The sequence below is a fragment of the Tupaia chinensis genome, unplaced genomic scaffold, assembly GCF_000334495.1.
Source record: "Tupaia chinensis unplaced genomic scaffold, TupChi_1.0 Scaffold000341_1, whole genome shotgun sequence".
NCBI classification, from domain to species: Eukaryota; Metazoa; Chordata; class Mammalia; order Scandentia; family Tupaiidae; genus Tupaia; species Tupaia belangeri.
Genome location: NW_006159835.1, coordinates 2,330,949 through 2,348,761, shown reverse-complemented (window position 1 = coordinate 2,348,761; position 17,813 = coordinate 2,330,949). Strand labels below are relative to the sequence as shown.

Below are 17,813 nucleotides of genomic sequence, written 5' to 3'. Positions count from 1 at the left end.
ATAATGAATTCTGACCCCCCCCCCCACTTCACAGGAGTTGCAGAAAAACTCTTGACGCAAAATAGAAGCTGTCCTATCTTTGAGGCAGATCTTGCCCTCTCTAGCTTTAAAGGAGTTTGGAATAATTTGGAAATAAGACTTGTACTGCTGTTGAACATCAAGAAGGAAAAACTTGAAACAATTTGTTTACTAGTTGTTGCTAAAAACTGTCAGAGAAAAATGTTTGTGGACATGGTATCCAAAGGCTGACAGAACCCAGAACTTGCTTGGTATTCAAAGGAGAAAGCATCCAACATTATCCTGCGCAGTGTGTAATTACTTGCGTATTGGGAGCCAAGAAACGGGGATGCAATCCTGTGTGTGTGTGTGTTTATACTGAAGAGTCTGAAAAGCAAAACAATTGAGCAGCATTCGTCATCCCCAGCATCTGGGAATAATTAATTTGCTTGCTATTGTGTATAGCACGAAGTCGATAAAGTTGTCTGAAGCTCTGTATTTAGGCCATTTGCCTTACTTAAAGCTTTTTGCTTTGGAGTTTAACATTGTGGCTAATTTTAGTAAATCTTTTTATTTTTAATCCTGAAATACTGTGACAAAAAAGAACCTTCTGCTTATAGTTTCTTGATCATTTTCCTTTCAGCCCTTATTCCCAGTGTGTTCAGCAAGTTTGCACTCACAAATCTCATCTCCTTCTTTCTCTGCAGCATAAAACTACAGAAAAGAGACCTCACAAGTGAGGCCCTGGAAAATGCAGGAGGGTTTTTTACATATATTCTTCCCCAGTAAACACATATCTTATGTATGACGAGTTCTTCTAAAATATAGAGTGTGTTTTTGTTCCATTTTACCAAATTTTAGGCCATAACACTAGAGATTGACACAGATTCTCAATGAATTACCTATGGGTAATATTGTAACAAGTTATGTTAGGTGCTACATTCCCTTGATTGAGACTTTTATAAAGAAAGTATAGTACATGTACAATGCCCTCTCTATGAAATCTAACAATTTAGAGTGTTAAAGGGGGCTTGTCGTCCCAGGGGAGCTGCCTCCAATTTCTCACCGAGGCATGCAGAAGAAAATCCTACTGGTACTCCAACTTTAGTCTGTTTAATTTGGAATTTCAGAATAAAAGCAAGCTTTTTTTTTTTTTTTCAGTTGAATGCTCTGACAGATCTAAAAGTTTTCTGTAGCACTTTTGAAAGCTCATATTTCACAACATCCATCCATTTTCTATTGAATTTTGGTGAGAAACAAACTGAGAAACTCTTCAAATACAGTCAGGCTTAGGCTTCATCCCAAGCCCTCCCGGTCTTTTCTCAAGGCTTATCTCCACATTTTGACAACTGTTTCAAATTGCGTGTGCCCTATATTCAGGCTTCTTTGGACTGAATACATGTCATTGTCCTTCATGGTGAAAAAATGATAACGTCTAGAAGGCTTTCTGTCTATGTGGAGGTTGTACTCACAAAGTGGCTGAAATCTAACAATTTAGAGTGTTAAAGGGGGCTTGTCGTCCCAGGGGAGCTGCCTCCAATTTCTCACCGAGGCATGCAGAAGAAAATCCTACTGGTACTCCAACTTTAGTCTGTTTAATTTGGAATTTCAGAATAAAAGCAAGCTTTTTTTTTTTTTTTTCAGTTGAATGCTCTGACAGATCTAAAAGTTTTCTGTAGCACTTTTGAAAGCTCATATTTCACAACATCCATCCATTTTCTATTGAATTTTGGTGAGAAACAAACTGAGAAACTCTTCAAATACAGTCAGGCTTAGGCTTCATCCCAAGCCCTCCCGGTCTTTTCTCAAGGCTTATCTCCACATTTTGACAACTGTTTCAAATTGCGTGTGCCCTATATTCAGGCTTCTTTGGACTGAATACATGTCATTGTCCTTCATGGTGAAAAAATGATAACGTCTAGAAGGCTTTCTGTCTATGTGGAGGTTGTACTCACAAAGTGGCTTCAGGCTGGCACCCCTGTGCCTTGAGGCAGAAGATGCTCACTCAGCGTTGCTGTCTTGGCTTCTCTGCACCCCCAGACTCTGCCCATGGTGACAGGAGCTGTGAAGGACTTTCCCACGCCTTTCTTTAGAACTTGGAAGTAGGGGCTGGACCTTACCATTACTAACTGAAGTGTTCCTATCCATAGCTCCTGAATGTCTGTTCATGGGCCAGGGACTGGACCGGCACTAGCTGGTAAGGAGATCTCTCCGATCTGTCTTCTGATACAAGAATAATGTAAAATACCCTGATTACAGGGACTTTCCCTGTCAAGTTTGCCACTGTACCCCACTACCTAGAGAAATTCCTGGTGCATATCACTTAATAAATATTTGGCCAATGAATGTAAGAATAAATAAGTAGATGACTAAGTGAGGCGAGTTTTTCCTGAACATGTTCAGAACAAAAATTTCTGATTGGATGGCCTCCTTATTTTGGCCTTTACAATGTGTTTATTTGGTAAAAATGATGATATAAGAATAAATAATTATAAGAGGAATTTTTGACAAAAAAAAAAAGGCAATATCAACAAACCTGCTGTCAGTTTCCCAAATTGTTACACCAGTCCTTAAACTTCAAAATCTGGAAATTACTGCTTCAATGAATATTTGTTTTGTTTTTGCCATTGCCTTCCCTCTCACAATGTTATCCTCTTCTTCATAATAGTTGCTTAAGAAGGGGTAATAAAAGATTAATGCCTATGAACCAAAGTGTAAATCAGAATCAGAATCACCAAACTTGTTGAGCATCCACTTTGAGCCACTGTGCTATGCATATCCTGAGAAAGTCTTGACTGGTGTGTGTTAGTATTTCCCTTTTACAGATGAGGTGACCAGTCAGTTAGATTTTGTTGGTCCATATCCTCCCACGCACAAGAAAGTTACAAATGGCCAAAGAGGTACAGGAGCAGCTAATGGAAGACCTAGGACTGAACTGAGCCTTGCCAGTCAAGGGTGACTTGGCCGGGGAAGTGAATGATGTTCTGGCAAAAGTAAATGTGAGAAGGAGGAATGAGCACCAGGTAGTTGGGACCAGAGTCCAGACCAACCTGAGTGGAAAGCAAGCCATGAATCGGAAGACTGCACATGTGACAATTAGATGAGATAGTCATTTTGCAGGTGCTTGATAGGTGGGCTGCTGTACCTGAATGCCATTGACTGGGTGGCTTAGAAACAACAGAAATTTCATTTCTCACCATTCTGGAGGCTAGGAAGTTCAAGATCAAGTGCCACCAGATTCAGTTCTGGTGAAGGTCCACTTCCTGTTTTATAAATGGTGACTTCTGTGTTCTCACATGGCAGAAGAGATGAGGGAGCTCTCTGTGGCCTCTTTCATCAAGGCTCTAATCCCATTCATGATGGGTCCACCCTCATGACCCAATCACCTCCTAAAGGCTCCACCTCCAAATACCATGGAGGGCATTAGGATTTAACATATGAATTTGGGGAGGGGACATAAACTTTCAGTCCATAGCAATACAGTCTGAAGCTTGTGGGTCAATGACCTGAAGGACATATTTATCTCATTGAATTTGTTTACTTGACCATTTTTGGTTCCACATAATGTTGCCTGAGTAGATTCAGAAGCTTATCTCTACACTTTGACAACTGTTACTGTTTATGCTCTTAACTCCTAGGACTGTTTTCCTATAAGGAGTATTCGCTTCAGATTTTAGTACACTCTCTGGAGGGTCTTTAAGCAAAATGAGTCAATAGCCCTGTTGCTGAGTATGCAATACATTCTTAGTTGCTTTTTCTTTCTTTCTTTTCTTTTTTATTTTAAATTTACCAGAGGGCATGTGTATTTGCAGAGAGTTGGGGAAGTGTGAAAAAGCACCCCACGCCATGGGGAAAGGTCATGCCATTTCTCCATTTCTCTCTCCTGTCAAGTTTTTGGGCACATACAAATGCACATGAATCCTGTGTGTCTTTCAGAACATCCGGTCCAGGACTCTAACTGCACAATCGGCTCATGTAACCACCATGCTGCCAGCTGGCCCTGCATTCTTAGTTTTCTATGAGAACTCAGACTGTTGAGTCAGAAGTTTCCAAGAGGAGCTGCAAGTCAGCCTATTACCAGTTTTCAACCCCATTCGAGGATCTTAGGCCTGATATAAAATTGTATGACACTATGTCCCAGCTGTGGTGGTGCAAGTGAGAGCGTGCCTCTGTACAGTGGCTGGGGCTGCATGTGAGGCTCTGGTTTGATTCCCAGCCCAACCTGTAACAGGCTGGGTGTGGTGGTGTGCAATTGTGCTCCCAGCTAACAGGGAGACTGAGGTAGGAGGATTATGAGATAATGAGAGCCGTTTAAAAGCATACCAATCTCTTTCTCTTCCTTTCATCCCTTCTTTCTCCCACTTGTTTTCTCTCATTAAAAAAGAAAAATACATGACACTAATCTTATCATAAAATCCTACTCTTTCCAGTGGTGATAGCTATCAGTCTAAGGCTATGCCACATGTTAACTCTGAGTCATCTCATTTGAAGAATGAAAATCTGATAAACTTGTTGGTATGTATAGATGTGAAAAAACCCTAGTTCAATGCCATGTGGTAGGTGTTGAATAGATCATAGCTACATTCGATTCTCGTTATTTGTGGATTCCATATTTATGAATTCACCTGCTCACTTAAATTTATTTGTGCCCCCAAGTCAGCCTTCATGGCACTTTTGTGGTTATTTGTGGACAGATTCCAAGCAGTGAACAATTTGAGTCACCTGACATACGTTCCCAGCTGAAGTTGAACAAGGCAATGTTCTACCTTCTTACTTTAGCTCTCATACTGTGAACAAGCGTCCTTTGTGCAGTCTGTTTAGGACCGTGCTTTACACACTTTGGTGATTTTGCTGTTTAAAGTGGTCCCCAAGGGTAGTGCCATAGTGCTATCTTGTGTATCAAAGTTCAGAAAGGTCTGTATGTTTAGATAAGCTTTGTTCAGGCACAAGTTAAAATGCTGTTGGCCAGGACCAGCAGTTAGCATAATGGCTATGTTGCTGGACTCCCATGTAGTCAACCGTGGTTCGAGTCCCAGACCTGGTGGCTTAAACTCACGCCAGATGCCCAAGATCCCAAGAGGAGAGTGGAGGAGAAGGGATTGCAGGGTGGCCATCCCCCCTGGGGGGTGATTTCTCACTTTCTGTCTCTCTTTCTCTCTCTGTCTTTCTGGCATGCACACGTACCCTATAGCAAAATCCTCTCAAAAACGAAGGTTTAAAATGCTGTTGGCCATTTCAATGCTATAATTAATACTATGTATTAAGTAAGGAAATAAGGTATCATAAACAAAAACACAAATAAAACATGATTATGTATTGACTGGCTGAGAAAAATGTGACCAGAGGAAACAGATAGGCCCAAATGTGTCAGGATGGGCTTGGATATGTTGTATTAACAACCGATCCCATCTCAGTGGCTAACACAGTAGTTTCTTTCTCAGTCAGTCAGCATCTTTTTTGGTCTGGCTTGTACAAGGCAAGGGCTAAGGTGGCCAGAGTTCTGTCTCCCCTGCCCTGCCGCCGAGGTGGCTGGGGGAGGCAAAGCAGCAAGCAAAGAGAATCCTGTTAGGGTCCTGGGTTAGGGTAACCTCCTCTAAGTCAGGTAAAACTGAGATCCAGCCATGAGGGAAGCCAGTAGGTAGGCCTCTCAACAGCAGCTCTACCTGACAGAATCCCTGAACCCTGTGCATCCCTTTGACCTCTGACAATTCCTTTCAGGTTCTCATTGGTACCTGGGAATGAGCTGCTACCCTGGTCAATACAATCTGCCCATCAGAGAACATGCTGCAAACACTGATAGGGCCAGGGTATGTGAAAGAGCTAAGATGAGGCTTTATGAGAAGTGCCGAAGCTGACATTCTGTTACTTGTTCTAAAAGATGAGGCATTTACAAACCATCATGGGAGCATTCAATTCACACTGTTGCTGAATGTTTTAAAAAGAAGTAACAGTTAAGGGACCAGCAGTTGGCATAATGGCTATGTCGTTGGACTCCCATGTAGTTGACCGCAGTTCATGTCCTGGACCTGGTGGCTTAAAACTCACGCTGGGAGTGTGTGTGTGTGTGCCCAAGATCCCGAGAGGAGAATGGAGGAGAAGGGATTGTGGCATGGCCATCCCACCTGGGGGGTGATTTCTCGCTTTCTGTCTCTCTGTCTCTCTCTGTCTGTCTGGTGAGCACATGCCCCCTATAGCAAAAAAGCCTCTCCAAAAAAAAAAAGAAGTAACAATTATGAAAACACATTGTATACTGTAATGCATTGAATAAATGCAGGGCAGGGACGAGCAGTTAGTGTAATGGCTATGTTGCTGGACTCCCTCTGTCTGTCTGGTGAGCTCACGCACCCTATAGCAAAAACCTCTCCATAAATAAATAAATAAATAAATAAATAAATAAATAAATAAATGCAGGGCATTGAGACAGTTTAAAGGTCGGTGAAAGGTGGGTCATGGAGTCAGCAGGTGGGATGGATGATGGCACTGGACTCCCATGTGGCCAACTGCCAGAACTGCTGGCTTGAAACTTACACCAGGTGTGTGTCATGTGTGCCCAAAATCCAGGGAGAAGAATGTAGGAGAAGGGAATGTGGCCTGGTCATCCCCCTAAAGGGTGATTTCTCACTTTCCCTCCCTCTGTCTCTCTATGCTGCTCTCCAGCGAGTACTTAAAAATAAATAAATATATAAAAATCAATACCTAAGAGCTGGTCATGTAAAAATAGGCTTCATAGACCAAATTTATGGTGAAGCACCATGCTAAGTGTTTTATATACATTATTTTATTCAGTCCACCCAAAAGTGTAAGAATTAGATACCATTATTATTATGGGCATTTTACAAATGGGCAACGCAAGCTCACAGAGTATCTATCCCAGATCACATAGCCAACTGTTAAATGACTAGAGGCTGTGTTCAAGCCTATGTCTGTGTTCCTCCCAAAGAATTCTCTGTAATAAAAGCCTTATACCTTCACTGTGTGCTTTCTCCCAAAGACTAAAAGCACCACTGTGTCTTTGTTTTTTATTTGAGAGGTTTTTGCTATACGGCACGTGAGCTCGCCAGAGAGACAGAGAGAGAGAGAGAGAGAGAGAGAGAGAGAAAGCAAGAAATCACCCCCCAGGGGGGATGGCCACACTGCAATCCCTTCTCCTCCATTCTCCTCTCCAGATCTCGGGCATGCACGCATACATGCCCAGTGTGAGTTTAAGCCACTGGGTCTGGGACTCAAACTGTGGTCAACTATGTGGGAGTCTAGTGACATAGCCATTACACCAATTGCTAGTCCCATTTGTTTCAGACTTTCTAGCTGATGTCTCTCCACTCATTGGCTTGCAGAGGTTACTCCTGCATCACTGGCACTGGCCTCTGCTGTCAGTTTAAGAGCATCCTCTGGGACCAGCAGTTGATTAATGGTTTAAGGTTCTGGACTCCCACGTGATCACTTGCGGTTCAAGCCCTGGACCCAGTGGCTTAAAATTCATGTTGTGGGGGCCAGCAGACGGCATAGTGGTTATATCGCTGAACTCCCAGATGGCCGACTGTGGTTCCAGTCCCAGACCTGTTGGCTTGAAATTCATGCCATGCGCGTATGCATGTGTGTCCAAGATTCTGGGAGGAGAATGGAGGAGAAGGGATTGTGATGTGGCCATCCCCGGGGGGGGGGGTGATTTCTCGCTATCTTCTATCTCTCTCTGTCTCTCAGCAAGTGCACATGTCCTGTAGCAAAAAACTTTCTCTCTCAAAAAAAGGAGCATCCTCTGAGGGATGCTGAGGACAGCCTGATTCTAGAAGAGGGCTTCCCTTCTACATTGCAAGCCCACAGCCTCCAAGCTTTGGCTGCTTCCAGAGTGCAGAGCCTTATCTGGCAGCCTTTGCATTCTTGCTGAGTGCCCCAAGCAGGACACATTCCTGACAGGGCGGAGGGAAGAATTCCTGGCATTCTTCAGTCCCTGTCTTCTTGGAGCTCCTAAACTCCAATGGGATGGAGGAAGAAAAAAGAAAAAAAAGTTCATTAGAATGTTTCTCAATTCATTTCTAATCTGAGTTGGATCCTGCTCACCAAGATATAAGAAGGGAAAAAAAGAAAGTGATCAAAATCATTGAAATGTACTGTGGAATCAAGAATTCACAACTCTTTCTCAACAGTCTCTAGAGCCTGAGCAAAGCAGCCTTTGCATTTAACCTTCAAGACTGAGAGTCTGGATGTCTGTCACTTTATAGCAATCCTAGTATCAGTTACACTTGGTAAACAAGACAGCCCAGATGTTTGTATGAACATCATGTCTCTGAACCAAAAACATATTACTTTTGTACATAAATATAGACTTTACAATACTTTATCACTTACATTATCTCATTTAATTGTCACAAGAAAACTGTGAGGTTTGTGTTCATATCTCTCTTTCATAGAGGAGAAAGCCAAGCTGAGAAGTGAGGGAACTTGTCTGCTCTCCAGCAACTGGTGAGGCAAAGGTGGCCTATGACAGGTCCCTGACTTATGTCCACCATGTTTCACTCATGGTCTCCCATTATGGCATCACAGATGCTGCAGGTTGGCTCCTGGGAGTCAGCCCAGTTAGTGGGTAACGCCTGACTTTCTCTCCCAGAGAGAGATTCCACAGAGATACTGGGGATGTGGAGGTCCAGGCCAGGGTGGGACTGGGTTGCTGTCTAGAGGACATAGTCAGGATGTCTCTGTAACAGCAAATCCTGAAATAAGAAAGGTGACCCATTGTTTCAAGAAGCTGAATCAAACAGCAAGCCAGTCACCTAACCTGTGATTTATCAAGATATGGACCACCGCCAACTGGTAGGCCACAAGCATTCTTTTGATGTTCTACAAATTGATCCCTAGATACATCTTTTCTTCAGATCTTACTATCAACCGGCCATTGATGCCCTAGATTTTCAGTGTGTATGTGTGTGTGAGTGTTTGTGTGTCTGCCTGTGCATACATGCACACATGTGTCTAGGACTATTTATTATAGAACTATTGAAATGTTAAGAGTTAGAGTATTTGGTATGCAAAAGTAAAAAATGTAACATGTAACTAAAGTTTACTGAGGGCTTACCTGAGTATTCACCTGGTTACCTACACTTGGCAATATTTGCAAAACTCCAGCTATAAGTAAGCATTGTAGATTGTTGAAATATTCTCTATTTGGGGGAAGGTTGCTTTGTTATCAACATCAGTACTATATTGATTTGCTTGTGCTTTTCACTAGTTTTTATTCTTCTTAATAATAAATTATCTTCATTTACTTCCATCACCATCTGTTTTATTAGAGGTGGATTGTTTAGTTAACCTACAGTGGGATAGTGAAGCCTATATAGGAAGACATAATTTATGACCTTTAAGTTCTCTCTGGCAAAACTTTAAAACAAATAGGATTGCATTAATCTACATGTTTAATACAATTCTAATCAAAATACCAGAATATTCTTCACAGATCTAGAAAAGACAATCATAGAATTTGTCTGGAATCATAAAAGACCTCGTATTGCAAAAGCAATCCTGTGCAAGAAGAGTGGAGTGGGAGGCATATCACTCCCCGATCCCAAGATATACTATAAAGCTGTGATCATCAAAACAGCATGGTATTGGCACAAAAACAGACATGGGGACCAGTGGAATAGAATAGAGATCTCAGAAATAACCCCCAAAGCTTACAGCCAACTGATTTTTGACAAAGGATATTAGTCAATCCATTGGGAAAAGGAAAACCTCTTTAGTAAATGGTGCTGGAAAAACTGGGTATCTACCTGCAGAACGATAAAACTGAACCCCCATCTTTCACCATTAACAAAAATCGACTCAAAATGGATCAAAGATCTGAACCTAAGACCTCAAACAATAAAACTACTGGTGGAAAATGCTGGGGACACTCTAGGAGACATTGGAGTAGAGTTGCTTAGAACTCAACGTGTGTGCATACATGCCAGAAATCCCAAGAAGAGAATGAAGGAGAATTGTGGCATGGTCATTTCCCCAGGAGGTGATTTCTCACTTTCTGTCTCTCTGTATCTCTCTGTCTCTCTGGTGAGCTCACATGCCTGATAGCAAAATTTCTCTCCAAAACAAAAATAAAAACAAACAAAAAGTGCGAGTGAAGAATTAAATATTTATTGTCAAATATATAATGGATAGAATTTCTCATAATAAAATGGAAATAAAAACTAAAGTGACTGGAAATATTTAGACCCAGCAAATAATAAAAAGTGATTAAGGAATTAAACTTATTTAAAATATGCTCTATAAAATCATTTTTGAGGGGACGGATGGTGGGCCAATGGTAAAATATAACGTTCTGTGAGGCAGACCCACAGAGTAAGGTTACTGGTTTCTGTCTATAGGCCCTAGCAAATCCAGCACTGCTGTGTCCATGAACTTGGCTGGTTGAAGCTGAGAGTGGATTATGGTGTTGAGACTTTCTTGACAGTACTGTATCTCTCTCTCTCAATCTCTCTGTCTCTTTCAATCATAAAATTAATAAATAAACTTAAAATATCATTTGGGGGACATTGTATGTATCCACTTAATATATACTGACTATTCACACTCTATGGTAGAGATCAAAAAGCAGTGAAAATAGTTAATGAGGATAAGACAGTGTGGAATGGGGCGGGAGAAGAGAAGAGTATAGAGAAAGATAGCAAGAGAATAAATAAAGAGACATGACATTAGTGGGACACAGAAATGGTTTATTACCTGTTGATGATTGCGTGTATAGTATTCTCAACTGGATTTGTCTGAGAAGTATTTCATGTTGGGTAAAGTCTTCTTACAAGCAAAATGAAAAATAGTGATTGACTGTTTAAAAAAATAATTAGAATAATAATAATGATAATGACGATTGGGAAAAATAATGAAAAGTCATTGGATGATGAAATGGGGATTTTAATGTGTTTATATTGACCGATATGCATGGTATTCCTTCTGGAAAAAGAAATGTAATACACTGTAAAGTTATATGTGATTCAATGTAATATAAACAAGATTATGATGATAATAAATAAATTTTAAAAATTTAAAAAACAGATAGGATTGCAGTAACACAGGAGTCATCCATACCAATATTGTTAAATGAAGTAATCACATAATCCACAAACATGTGTTTTGCCAACCAATACTCTGTTTTTCACTTGCTTCTTTGTTTGCTTGTGTCTTAGAGCCTTTTGTCCCACCAAGGTGGGCCTTGTTCAAAAAAACTTTAGTGTCACTGGGCAGAGGGAGAATTTGGGTTCACTAGACTGAAATGAAGAGAAATAGAACAGAAAAGAGTGAATATTCGAAAGAAGCCTGGAAGACTAAAACTAACGAGACTTCTAGTGCTGAAGAAATGAAGCCTGCAGTATCTTTTCAGGTTTCTGTGGTCTCAGGCATAGACAGGGAAGAAGTTAAAAGTGAACATGACCTTGTCATGGGCCATCTCTGCCTTGCCAACCGTGGGACAGCAGGCAAATTGCCACACTTCTCAGCTCAGAGTTCTCTTCTATAAGAGGGACATAATACCAACCTCATAGATTTCTTTTGATAGTCAAATGAGATACTGTAAGTGATAATGCATGGTAGAGTATAAATTCATGTATATAGGCAATATTTTATTGATACGGAGAGGTAACATTTATGCAAAAGTAAAAGAAGTTAAAAGCGAGCATACAGGGTGTCCTATATGATAGTGGTTTGTGCAGTGTGAGAAAATGCCCTGCCAGATGCAGATGAGAACTGAAAACCCGTTGTCCTTTACTGTTCATGAACCCCAGTGACAGAAGAGAACTTCTTTGTAAATTGATTATGTACAGAATGCCTGTTAGTATGTGATTTCAGAGTGTTTTGGAGTGTCTAAATGAGCAAGTCATGGTCTTGAGGTACTCCAGGAAGTCCTAGGACACTGTTATTTTGTGGCTATTCCTCAGGTTCCCACACAGAAAAACTGGCGGAGTGTGCTAAGGACATTGAAAAGGCACTGAAATAGTCTTGAAACTTTGAGGAGAGTCCAGGAAAATGCTTACAGTTTTGGCAAAGTCATGGAGGTAAAAAGAGCGTAGGTACAAAATAGGGTCTTTCTTCTGTTTTTTCTTTTTCTTTTTTTTTGAAATGCCACCAAGAAAAACCTTCCAATGCTGCAAAAAAGGCCCCCTACAAGGAAGAACCCCTGGAAAGATGTCTTCCTATCTTGAGAATTTTTCCATTTGCATTCAGGAAAGAGGAAATAATTTTGTTATTATTAAGAATCAAATGCTTGGGGCCAGCAGGTGGTATGGTGGTTAAGGTGCTGTGCTCCCACATAGTCAACCACCGTTCAAGTCCTGGACCTTGTGGCTTGAAAATCATGCCGGGTGCATGTGCATGCTTGCTCAAAACCTTAGGAGGAGAATAGATTATAGTGTGGCCATTCCCCCTGAGGGGTGTCTTCTCACTTTCCTCCTTATGGTCTCTCCCTCTCTCTGGTGAGCACACACACACCCTATGGCAAAAACCTAAAAAAAAAAAAAAAAAAAAAATTTAAAGAATCAAAAACTTCTTAAATTAAGCATGTCAAAATGGAGCTATGCTCATCAAAAGCACAGTTATAAATCTATCTGGGAATATAATTTCATGAATATGTTTTTTTACACACCCATTTCATAAAGTGATCATTGTCTTCAAATAAGCTTTACTGAATAGTAAGGTACCATTGAAGATACAGATGTAAAACAGTATTTAGTTTGGCTCTTAAAAGTTATTCTTCTTGAGCCAGCTGGGGCATGGTGGTTAAGGTGACTGGATCACATGTGGTTTGCGTTCTAGACCCAGTGGCTTGAAAAACATGCTGGTCATGTGTGTGTGCATGCCCAAAATCCTAAGAGGAGAATGGAAGAGAAGGGATTATAGTGTGGCCATCCTCCCGGGAGATTATTTTTCACTCTCCTTTTCTCTCTCCCTCTGTCTCTTTCTGGTGAGTACATATACTTTATAACAAAAACAAAATCAAAAGAAAGGAAAAAAAAAAAAAAAACTACTGATAGAGATGAACTGACATTGTGCTATATACTTCATAAACACATTTTGCTGACTGAATTGCCATATTCTTTTCAGAATTTACATTTTAAAAATGACCAGTGATAGTTACTTTATTTGATTTTTCTCTAGGTGACTATTTATTTGGCATGACTAAAGCTGAGTGTGAACCCATGACTCTGATATACAAGCCATGATCCTGCAGAACTGTGTGGTTGAGAAATTCCTACATGTGGCTTGTCAAGTTGTACAAGAGCCATCATTTTTATTTTCTAGTGGTTTATCAACCCACAAAACCAAGCCATTGTTTTTCTGCAAGGGCAGGCAGAAACCACATTACTTCAAAAACAAAAGCAGAAAGAAAAATGGCCCTCCACCTGTAGTTAGAACTTAATTGCCCAAAGGTTGTGGCCAAGTTCCATAACTTTCTCCTGTGAGTTATGAATGCCAAAGTCTACAACAGCCATTGCTTTTCTTAGCTCTTAGCAGGAATATAAGGCCTAAAGATATCAAATGCAGAGGCCTTTGAAGGATAAAGCCAGAAGAGCAGATGAAGAGAGCTTTTCAAAGACCCGGGTGAATTAAGAAGGAGGAAATATAGTAAAAATAATATTCACTCCCATCTATTTTCCCAAGACAGAGTAGGGTAGGAGGTTTCATTTCCCCTTTTGTTGTTTAACCTGGGGACAGCATTAGAGAATAATAAAAATAATGACTAGCACTTTAGAGTCTCTAAACTGCATTAATATACATTAGCTTATTCAAGTTCCAAAATAGTCTTTTTTTTTTTTTTCATTTTCTTTTTCAGAACCCAATCTTTACTTTTAAAATTATGATAATTTTTTCTCAACATCAGTAATACATGGCCAAGAGATAAATTCAGGAAATACATAAAAGTAGAAAGAAGTATATTCCTTTACCCAAAGATCTCTTGTTCTTTGTGTTACCCGTTGTATAGTTAGCTTTCTAGATTTTTATTACATGTATGTTTACTTAAAAAAAAAACACTATTTTATTTATTTTTTTGTAGTGTGTTTTTTACTTAGGGACCAGGAAATGGCATAATGGTTATGTCACTGGACTCCCACATAATTGACTGTGGTTCAGAGTCCCGGACTCGAAGGCTTAAAATTCACACTGGGTGTGTGTGCCCAAAATCCTGAGCAGAGACTGGAGGAGAAGGGATTGAAGCATGGTCACCTCCCATGAGTGGTGATTTCTTGCTTTCTGTCCTCTGTCTCTCTTTGTCTCCCTGTGAGCTCACATGCCCTATAACAAATAAATAAATAAAAATCTCTCCAAATTTTTTTTCACACCTTTAATGATTTATTATTTTAAACCGTATATTTATATTTGTTAAAACTATATTAGATTTATTTTCCTTTAAGAGATTTTTGCTACAGGGTGTGTGTACTCATCAGAGAGACCAAGGGAGAGAAAGTGAGAAATCACCTGATGGGGGGATGGCCATGCCACGATCGCTTCTCATCCATTCCCCTCTCAGGATTTTGGGCACATGAGCTCAGCATGAGTTTCAAGCCACCAGGTCTGGGACTCAAACAGTGGTTGGCCATGTGGAAGGCCAGCACTTTAACCACTACACCACCTGCTAGCTGCCTATATTAGACTCATTTGAATACAGAGAACATGACCCTAAAAACTAACTCATTCTGGGCTATTCATCTTGTAGGATAAGTTCAGACTCCAAATCCCATTTTCTGACCCCAGAATCTGTATTTTATAAACATAATCTAAAGCAAATGGTGTTCCTTTTTTTACTTGACCTCCCACAACAATTCAGACTGGTTGAAAGAATCTCCAAATAATAGAAAATTGACTTAACTATGACATCAGTATCATACCTATTAGTTTTTTGTTTTGTTTTGTTTTAAGAATCTAGAAGCTTATTGGCTGTTTCTGCTGGGTTTTTGTGATTGTTTTGATTTTTAGGACAAGAACCCATTTCCACAGCCCTTCTACCACAGCCTTGCTCGTTGCTGGGATTATAGGTGCATACCACCAGGCTTGACTTTAAGGTTGGACTAGGGTTGTAACTGAAATCACCCATGTTGTCCCAGACTCCAGAGCACAGTGTGTTTGGCAGTACTCGCCACCAAGACTGGGTCTGGTTCTACTAATTTTTTTTGGGGGGGGGAGGTTTTTGCTATAGGGCACATGTACTCTTCAGAAAGACAGAGAGAGACAGAGAGACAGAAAACGAGAAATCACCCCTCCCCAGGGTGGATGGCCATGCCACAATTCCTTCTCCTCCATTCTCCTCTTGGGATCTTAGGCACACACTCACATGCGCCCGGCATGAGTTTAAGCCACCGGATCCAGGATTCAATCCACGGCCAGCTACATGGGAGTCCAACAACATAGCCATTACGCCATCTGTTGGTCCCTGGTTCTGCTAGTTTTATAACCTACATGAATATGAAAATCTTGGCAATACCATAAGCACTCCAGAAAGCCAAGGTGACATTAACCTGAAATCAAATCAGAAGGTTTTTCTTTATCCTCTGCAAATTTTATATCACTAGTACTGGTATCTAATACATTTTAGGCATGCCTTTAATAATCAGTTTACTGTAGCATTCCCACTTCCTTTTAGATTACTCTTGTTTTTTATTATTTTATCCCCCAACCCCCACCCCAAAGGCTCTCCTAACATTCCAGTTTCTTGTCTTTAAATTCCTATAGGTATCCCTGCCTCGTTACTAGGAAAGAAGTTTTTTATACTCCTCAACTATAATAAAATACTTAAGACAGAAACCTTTACACAAAGTCTAAAAGTATTGGCAAAAATATTTTTAAAATAATATTGGTTCCTAGTCTACATAGGGATTTGGATCATTAAATTATATAACCACTTAATTTCAAGGTTAAATCCCATTCCATCACCAGCAGAGTGTATTATGCCAAGTGTCTAAAGGCCTAGAGCAAACTGGAGCTAAGCTGAGTCTTAGGCTGTATTTTAGATTTGGTTTCATTTGAGCAGTTGCCCAGAGAACATTGAGTTTATCAATCCCCAACAAAACCACTAACCTCTTCCACTCTCTCCATCCAACTTCAGGCAAAAGAACTTGAAACGTTTCTCCACAAATGTCAAGAGATTTGTCCTTTACAATATCTTTTGTCAACCAAAGAAGAACCTAAAATGGAAACGCCTGTAGTCTGATGTCTTCTTCTTTTTTTTTGGAGAGGTTTTTGCTATAGGGCGCATGTGCTCGCCAGACAGACAGAGAGACAGAGAGACAGAAAGAGAAATCACCCCCCGGGGGGATGGCCACGCTGCAATCCCTTCTCCTCCATTCTCCTCTCGGGATCTTGGGCACGCATGCACACGCACCCAGCATGAGTTTCAAGCCACAGGGTCCGGGACGCGAACCGTGGTTGACTACATGGGAATCCAGCGACATAGCCATTATGCCAACTGCTGGTCCCAAGTCTGATGTCTTCTTTCTGAACCCTTTCACTGGGTCAAGGAGAGATCATCATATGGGAAAGGAAAGGGCTATTCTAAACTGGAGATCTCCTCCTGTGAAGAGAGCTCAGAACCACGCATGGCCCATTTGGATACAGAGGTCCTCTCCTTTCAGGTTCAGTCCCCACTTGCTTCACTCACAGCCCTCATATGGCTCCAACTTGACTCAATGTCAAATTATTGGATCTGAAGATAAGTGAATTTCACTGGAAGCAAAGGAGAAAGGGAGTGGAAGTAAGCCTCTGGTTCTACATGAAGTTTCACAGATTATGAATTTCATTTTCCTTCTTCATCAGTACTCATTATGAGCTTATGACTTAAAACTAATCTTTCCCTTTCTTGCACTAGATGGCAAACTGAATCTCTGATTCTTACTAGTACATTTTGGGAGGAGGGGGTGATAAGGTGAGGTGGGCATTTAAAATTATTATTGCTTCCAACATTGCCATTGTGTTTGCTGATTTCAGAACTGTTTTGTATAACAGAAGGAAAGAGATTGAAGTCTGGAAATCTATTGAGAAATCATTGGACTTAGTAGTCAGAAAATCTGGTTTCTTCCAGGAGTGGGCTATCAAGTAGCAGCCAACATGTAGCAGGTCCTAAACATGCACACTTTCGGAGAACTACTCATGCAGTAGTGCTGTCTGGAAGGAATGTAAGGCTATTTAGTGACAAAAGACAGTGGTCACAAAGAAAACAAAACAATCTGAAAGTCATGAGTTATGGGACTTGAAATCCCAACCACGGTGGTGCTCAAGCAGTACCCCTGCTTGGGAGGCTGGAAGCTGCATGGGAGGCTAAGGTTTGGTTCCCAGACCACCTGAACATGATGGGTGTGGTGGCACACGTCCATGATCCGAGCTAATTGGATTGAAACATGCTGAGACCCTGTCAAAAATACCTATCTCAGTCTCTGAACTTTCTCTTTATAAGGGAAAAAAAAGAGTTAAGAGACTTGAGTCCTACTACTAACTAGTTATAATCTAACCTTGGGAGAGTCATTGACCCTCATCTGTAAAGTGAGAAAATAAAACATTACTTGGCTTTTTTTTTTGAGAAGTTTTTGCTATAGGGCATGTACTCACCAGAAGGACAGAAAGACAGAGAGACAGACAGTAAGAAATCACCCCCTGGGGGTGGGGGGATGGCCATGCCACAATCCCTTCTCCTCCAATCTCCTCTTAGGATCTTGAGCACACAGGCACATGCACCCAGTGTGAGTTTAAGCCACCAGGTCTGGGACTCAAACCTCTGTCGACTACGTAGGAGTCCAGTGACATAGCCATTACACCAACTGCTGGTCCCAACATTACTTTGCTTTATTATCTGG

General features: G+C 40.9%; 1 protein-coding gene across 7 annotated transcripts in view; it reads left to right on the top strand.

Annotated features, from left to right (window-relative positions):
- The window catches only part of EHBP1 (EH domain binding protein 1), a 587,840-nt gene that overhangs the window by 124,751 nt on the left and 445,276 nt on the right, over window positions 1-17,813 (top strand). For 4 of the 7 annotated variants that reach the window (XM_027773335.1, XM_006152213.3, XM_014589215.2 and 1 more), the window contains exon 1: window positions 8,583-8,805. The exons of the other annotated variants lie outside the window; for them this stretch is intronic. The gene's annotated coding sequence lies outside the window, so the exon portion shown is untranslated. Of the gene's footprint in view, window positions 1-8,582; window positions 8,806-17,813 lie in introns of those variants that run through there. 7 annotated transcript variants of the gene reach the window in all.